The sequence below is a fragment of the Etheostoma spectabile genome, unplaced genomic scaffold, assembly GCF_008692095.1.
Source record: "Etheostoma spectabile isolate EspeVRDwgs_2016 unplaced genomic scaffold, UIUC_Espe_1.0 scaffold456, whole genome shotgun sequence".
Lineage (NCBI taxonomy): Eukaryota > Metazoa > Chordata > Actinopteri > Perciformes > Percidae > Etheostoma > Etheostoma spectabile.
The window spans coordinates 518,464-525,963 of NW_022605612.1; the positions used below are offsets into that span (position 1 = coordinate 518,464).

At 44.6% G+C, this 7,500-nt stretch overlaps 1 long non-coding RNA gene across 1 annotated transcript in view; it reads left to right on the plus strand.

Moving 5' to 3' along the window:
- LOC116686715 (uncharacterized) overlaps positions 1–7,500 on the plus strand; it is a 22,057-nt gene that overhangs the window by 5,062 nt on the left and 9,495 nt on the right. Inside the window, exon 2 of the long non-coding RNA XR_004331338.1 lies at positions 3,313–3,318. This is a non-coding gene — a long non-coding RNA (uncharacterized LOC116686715). The remainder of the gene's footprint in view (positions 1–3,312; positions 3,319–7,500) is intronic.

Here is a 7,500-nt window from a genome sequence, read left to right on the forward strand (position 1 = left end):
AAGCAACAAGGTTAAAACATCACAAAAAGCTCAGAAGAGGCCGAAACGCAAGATTCCTGCACGGAGATGTGTGTTTAACAGCTACTGTTAAGAAACTAGTGTAAACCTGTTGAAATGACACAAGTGTTAAAACATCTCAACCAAGCTCAGAAGGAGGCTGAAAAGAAAAGCAAGTTTCTCCAGCATGAGATTGTGTGTTTTTTAAAAAAGCAATTGTTAATAAACTAATTTAAACGTTTGAAATGAAATGCCATCAACAGGTTAAAACAAAATCCAACACGCTTCAGAAGAGCCTGAAAAGCCCTGTTTTTTCCAGCAATGGAGATGTGTGGTTTAACCAGCTACTGTTGAGAAACCCTAATGTTAAAACTGTTGAAAGACAGCCAACAGGTTAAAACATCACAGCAAAGCTCAGAAGAGGCTTGAAAAGCACGTTTTTCCAGCAGGAGATGTTTGTTTAAAGCTACGCTTTAAGAAACTATGTAAAACGTTGAAAAAATAAACAGCAAAAGGTTAAAAAAACCTTGATCACAAAAAGCCCTCAGAAGAGGCTGGAAACGCCACACGGTCCATCATGGAGATTTTGTGTTTAACAATGAATAAAAAAAAAAACCAAGCTACTTTTTAGAAACTAATGTAACCTGTGAAATGAAAGAAACAAGCTAAAACATCACAACCAATCTCAGAAGAGGCTGAAAAAAGCACGTTTTTAGCATGGAGATGTGTGTTTTATTTAAAAAAAGCAAAACTGTTTTAGAAACTAATGTAAAACGTTGAAACGACAAGCAGCAACAAGGTTTAAAGACATAACAAAGCTCAGAAGAGGCCCGAAAAGCACGTTTTTTTCCTCCAGCATGAAGATGTGTGGTTTTTTAAAAGCTACTGTTAAGAAACTTACGTACACTGTTGAAATGACAGCAAAAAACAAGGTTTTAAAAAAAACAATCACAACAAGCCCAGTAAGATGCTGAAAAGCCCGTTTCCCAGCATGGGAGATGTGTGGTTAAAAAAAAAAAAAAAAAAAAACAGCTACTGTTTTATAAACTAATGTACCCTGTTGAAATGACGAAACAAGCTTAAATAAAACATCACAACTAAGCTCAGAAAGTCCGAAAAGCCACGTTCCTCCAGCATGGATACTTGTGTGTTTCATGGTTTTAAAAAAAACAAAAAACAACAGCTACTGTTTGGTATACACTAATTTAAAAAAAAAAAAACTGTTGATGACAGCAACAAGGTTAAACATCCAACACAACAGCTCAGAAGAGGCTGAAAACAAGTTTTCCCTTCCAGCATGGATATGTGTGTTTGGTTAATAAAAAAAAAAGCAACTGTTTAAGAAAATACTTTGTAAAACTGTTGAAAGAAATGACCAGAAACAGGTTAAAACATCATCACAACAAGCTCAGAAGAGGCTGATAAGCAACGTTTTTCCAGCATGGAGATTGTGGTTTTAAAAAAAAAAAAAAAGCTACTGTTGAGAACTATGTAAAACTGTTGAAATGACAGCAAAGCCACAACAAGGTTTAAAAAAACATCACATCAAGCTCAGAAGAAACTGAAAAGCACGTTGCCCCATCCAGCATGGAGATTTGTGTTTAACAGCTAAACTCTACTGTTTGAGAACTAATGTAAACCTGTGAAATGAAAGCAACAAGCTTAAAACATCACAACAAGCTCAGAATGCCCGAAAGCACTTCCTTTTCCTCCCCGTTTCCCTTCCAGCATGGAGATGTTGTGTTTTAAAGCACTGTTAGAATCTCCCTTAACACTAAACATCCTTCCTAAGCACAGTAAGTTTTCTTTTGAGATGACCTTGAGGACCTTTCAGGCTTACAGGCCTCTCACGCAAGAAGCTAAAGCCCCCAAAACGATGCAGTGGAGGCTGGTCTGGGTTAATAAAAAACAACCCAGCACCCTCACACCTCCACTTCCTCCCACAAGGCCCCATAAAATGGTCTCTACTAATTCTGGCTTGATGAACTCCAGCTACAGGCCGAGACACTCTAAGTCCCAGTTTAAATACAATGCACAGCGAGGCTTGTTTAACATGCTCCGCCCCTACTCTACTCTCAAGGCTCAGTAAGTAGCTTTTAGATCTGGCTGTTGCCTCCATGGTGGGTAAAACAAGAAACAACCCTCCCCCCAAAATCCCCCCCCAGCAAACCACCCCCATTGCTCTTCCAAGTCCCCCAAGGCCCAGTAGAGTGGCTTCTCGCCGTCTGACCTTTTCGACCTATAGGATACACCGCCGCCACTCAAATTCCCCAGTTATATAGGCACTGAGGCTGGTTAACACTAAGCACCGGGTCATCAGAGTCAGGCGCTCATATGCTCACCCTCACTCAGGCCCAGTAAGGGTGGCAATGAGGCAGGTTTACATGCTCCAGCACCTCAATGCTCCTCCTCAAGCAACGGGAGAGCCCAGTAGGTGGCTGTGAGCCAGGTAAAAACATGAACATGCTCCAGCCCAACCTCAAACATCAAGCTTCCTCCCCAAGGATGCCCAGAGTGGTTGTGAGGGCCGGGTTTAACTGCCCCAGCAGCAAACCCCGACACTCCTCCCTCCCCTGGGCCCATAAGGGCTTCAGTTCAGTCTGAATCCAGGTCTGACCTTTGACACTCCAGGGATAACATGGCCACCACTCAAAGTTCCAAGTTGTATGCACGGAGGCCCCGAGCTGGTTTCACCACCCTCAAGAGCAAAACCCCTCATGCTCCCTCCAAGGCCCGCAAAGTGGATAGAGGTCTGGCTGAAGACATCCAGGCCTACAGGTCCCCTCCCCTTGAAGGTCCAGTCCATGCATTGAGGCTTGTCTAACAGCTTCCAGCACCATCAACTCACTCCCAGGGCATGAGTGCCTGTGAGGGCTGGCCCTTTGAGACCCCAAGGATTCAGGGCCCTCCACTCTAGCCACAAAAACGATGCACTTGAGGGCTGGTTATAATACCCCAGCACACCCTACCACCACTACCACCATTACCACCCTTCCCTACAACCAAGGCCCATAAGTGGCCTCTAAGTCCTGGCTGATAACCTCAAGGGCTACATGGCCAGCCACTCTAAGCCCCAAACTATGCCACTGAAGCTGGTTTAAAATTACCATCATCCACCCTCCCACCATCACTCCCAAGGCCCATAAGGGTCTCTTTTAAAAACACAAATCTGGCTGTTGAACCCACCTCCAGGAGGCTTGGTTTAAAAAACACCCTCACAGTACCCCTCACAACCCAGTCCCAAAGAGTCCCATTAAGTGTCTTTCAGTCTGGCTTGTATTACCATCCAGGGCTACAACGCCCTCCCACTTTAAGTCACAGGTACAATGCCAGAGGCGGGTAAAAAACACACTTCAGCCCCCACCACCACTTCACACTCGCACATCAAGCCCAGTGAGTTGCTGTGAGCCTGCCTTTGAACCGCAGGGCTATATGGCCTCCACTCTAAGATTCCCCAAACGCTGCAAATGAGGCTGGTTTAAAACATGGCTTAAGCTTCCCCTCAAACTCCCTCTTAAACGCCCTGTAAGAGGCTGTAAGGGCTGCCTTTGACATCCCCCGAGGCCCGTAAGTGCTCTAAGACTGGCCGATGAACCTCCAGCCGGTTTAAACAGCATCCTCCAGGCACCCCCATGCGCCCTCCCAAGGAGGAGGCCGAGGAAGTGGCTTCAGTCTTGACTTTGACCTCAAGGATTCAGAACCTTCACTCCCCTACGCCCAAAACAATGCAACTGAGGCTGTGTTTCACATGCCAGCCCCCTAAAAAAACTAAAACTACCCTAAAAAAACTATGCCTAAAACTAAAAAACTAAACCTCCCTCCGTAGGCCCAGTAATTGGCTCTTAGTCCCTGGCTGATGACCGTTCCAGGACTGGTTAACCAACCCTCACCATCATCCCATGCTCCTTCCAAGGAATGCCCAGTACGTTGTCTCTCAGTCTGTCCTTCGACTCCACAGGGAATACAACGCTCCATCAAAGTTCCCAGGTTTTTATGCCACTGAGGCTGGGTCAACAACCGGGTCCAGCATCCTCATGCTCCCCCTCCTAAAGGCCCATTAAGGGGCAATGAAGCAGGGTAACATGCTCCAGCAGCACTATCCATGCTCCCTCCAAGGGGTGGGCCCAGTAAGTGTGAGGGGCCAGTTAAACATTCTCCATCACACTTCAGCTCCCCTTTTTCCAAGATCAGAAGCCCAAAATTGGGTTTGTGAGGCCTGGTTAAAAAACATTGCCCCAGATCACCAGCCCCAGCACCCTCACACAAACACTTCCTACACATCCCTCCCAAACTCCCCCCCAAGGCCCAAGCCCTATCAGCAGTCCGCTTTCATCTGATGCTTTGCCTCCAGTATACAGGCCCCCCACTCTAAAGTCTACGTTGTATGCACGAGCTGGGTTCACAACCCTCAGCCCTCATGATGGCTCCCTCTCCCCTCCCAAGGAGCCAAAAGATGGATCTATGTCTGCTGAAGACATCCCGTTCTAAAGGCCCTCCCACTTTAAGGCCCTCAGCTCACATGCCATTGAGGCTTGGCCTTAACATGGCTCCAAAGCATGCTCACCAGCACCCATCAAACTCACTACTCATCCCAATGCCCAATGAAGTGCCTGTGAGGGCTGGCCTTTGACCTCGGGGTTCTAGTCCTGGCTGATGAAACCTAAAATAATAGGTTAACACCATCCCGAACCCCCACAAGCCTCCTCCCAAGGCCCATTAAGAGGGGCTTTTCAGTTCAGCACAGAGTTCATTCAGGGCGGATGTAAGAGGATGGATGGCCGATGAACTCCATGGCTACAGCCCTCCACTTTAAAAGAAAAAGCTTTAAGAATAGGTTAAAGAAGTCCCAGTTAAATAACTGCACCATAGTCTTTTGTTTTGAGACAATGGCTCCCATCACCCTCACATTCTACTTCCCTCTCCCAAGGAGAGGAGAAGTGAGCTCCCAAGGCCCAGTAAATAGTGGCTCTTATTCCTGGCTGTGACCCTCCAGCATTGGGGTGACAAAAGCCCTCCATCAGGTCCCCATGCTGTCTCTCCAAAATGCCCATTAAGTGGCTTTCCTTCTGTCTGGGCCTTTGAACCTCCAGGGATTACAGGCCTCCTCTCTATTTCCCTTTTTTTTAGTAAATTATGCACTGAGGCTGGGTTAAACATTGCCAGCACCCTTACACTGAACACTCCCTCCAAAAGACCCCTTGAAGTGGCCCTGGAGAGGCTGGCCCTTTTACACCCTCAGGTTACCGTCCCTCCACTCAAGACTACGGAGACACCCGCAAAACGATGCACCTGATGGTTTGGTTTTACATTCCCCCAGACCCTCACATTATTACCTCCCAGCCCGTAAGTGTTTCTTTCTCAGTGTGACTGATTGACTCCAGGCTGGGTTAACACCCTCCACCAGACGCCCCCCCGGGCCCACCCCCCATGTCTATTCTCCTCTCCTCCCTCCCCCAATGGTCTTGCTGAATAACCTCTAGGGGGCCTCCAGGTCTTTCCACTCTAAGAAGTCCCCCCAGTTTACGTGCACTGAGGCCTGGGTTTTAACAAACCCATGCCCCGCAGCAACCACCTCAAACTAAAACAAACTAACTCCCTCCCTAAGGCCCAGTACATGCTCTAATAGCCTATCGGTCTAAGTCCGAGCGATTTCATTATCCCAAATCGCCCTCTTGTGTTTCATATTACTGATAATTTTTGGGCCCTGAAGTCCTGTGCGCGGTGGGGATGTGACCATCAGGCTGACAATTTTTTACGAGATTTTTCACATTTTATGCGCTTGTCCCACAATGGTTCGTCCTTGGGCCAGCACGTTGAGAAGCTCCTGATGGGGGAAAAACATTCACAGCTTAATATCAAAAAATGTGTGTGTGTGTGCGTGGTTTCGCTTCTTTCCTTCCCGCGGATCACACTAACATTGTGTGACATGAGTTTCTTTCTCCCACTATCTGTGAAAAGGTTTAAGACAAAAAGCGAGATATGAGCTATGAGTGCCGATTCTTAAAACACTTACCTTCTAATCAAGGGAGGTTACTTCTACTACTTCTATTACTTCTACTGCATCTATTTCATGCCAGTATAACGTAAGCACACTCAGACTTCAAGCGTCAATCTGTTTATCTTTTTGAAAAAAATCTTAACAAAACGTTCCTCTGTTTTCTGTGATGAGACAAACCTAAGTGGAATGTAAGTTTAGTTCTGACATGCGGCATCAGGGGTTTTCAAAATCACAATCTCTGACCTCTGGCCTCATGCAGATGAAGCATGACCCAGAGAAGATGTCACTGGAAAAATCACTAAGGTGTGTGTGTGTGTGTGTATGTGAAAACAGAATAAAGTCAGACACTGATCCTGGCTTGTGACTTCTAATCTCACAACCCTTGATGCCTGTAGTAGTTTTTAGAATAACTCCTAAGCCAAACATTAGATCCCCTAACCTAACAAAATCAACAGAAGACAGGAGCCGAGCAAAACCACTTTTTTTTTTTTTTTTTTTTTTTTTTTTTTTCTTTTTTCCCTTCTCTCCTGCTCTGAAATCATTTAGAATCCCTGTGTACAAACACATCCCTGGCCACCATTGAGATAAAAATTTTCTGTTTCCTTCTGGAGACAAATTGCTTCTGCACAATTGCTTCCCTCCACTTGCATTGTTGTGCTCCACTTGCAAACACCCTTTAAAAAACATTAAAACAAAACTCCCCGAGCCCCCTTTAAATAAAAAAACCAACTTCCTAATTGCTTCCACTTGCACCGCCTCCCACTACTTGCACACCGCACTACCCACTTGCATGCACCCCAGCCTTTAAAAAAGTTTCCACTTGCACCACAAAAGCAAACCCCCTTTAAATTAAAATAATAATATAAAAACGAACTAAAAACTCTAAAATAGGAAGCTTTTTTTGATTTGCAAAAATAAAATTTTTTTTTTTGGGGACATAATTTTGCACCAAATTTTTAAAAGAAAACGGCTAAAATAAAAAAAACCTAACCAAAAAAACAAAACCAAAAACTCTACACTAGAACAAACTCTACCCATCCCCTTCCCCTACCCTAAACACCACAAACAAAACCCTTTAATAAAAATAAGAAGTTAGAGCGTATTAAAGCTCACTTCAATTCCATATTCCATATACGAGATTCATAACTTCATTATCAAATAGAGCCATTCATACAATCAAATACCATACCACCTCAGAATAAAACTTGCCATAAGTAAGGAATAATACAGTTCTACAAAATATAATATCATAAAACTTCTTCTAACAAAAAATAACTAATATACTTTTCTACAAGTTGTTCTTTTACTTTCTCTCTTTCTTTTCTTCTTTACTTTTTGGGTTCTGTTGTTTCTTTTCTTTTTCGTGCTTCCTTTTTATCTTTACCAGTTTGTTCTTGCTTGTACCATTTTGTGTTCTTCTTTCGGTCTTCTTCAAGTTTGTTCGGTTGCTTTTCTTTCCCTAGGGCTGAACAATAATTGGTCTAGAATTTCTCCCCCCTATCGTG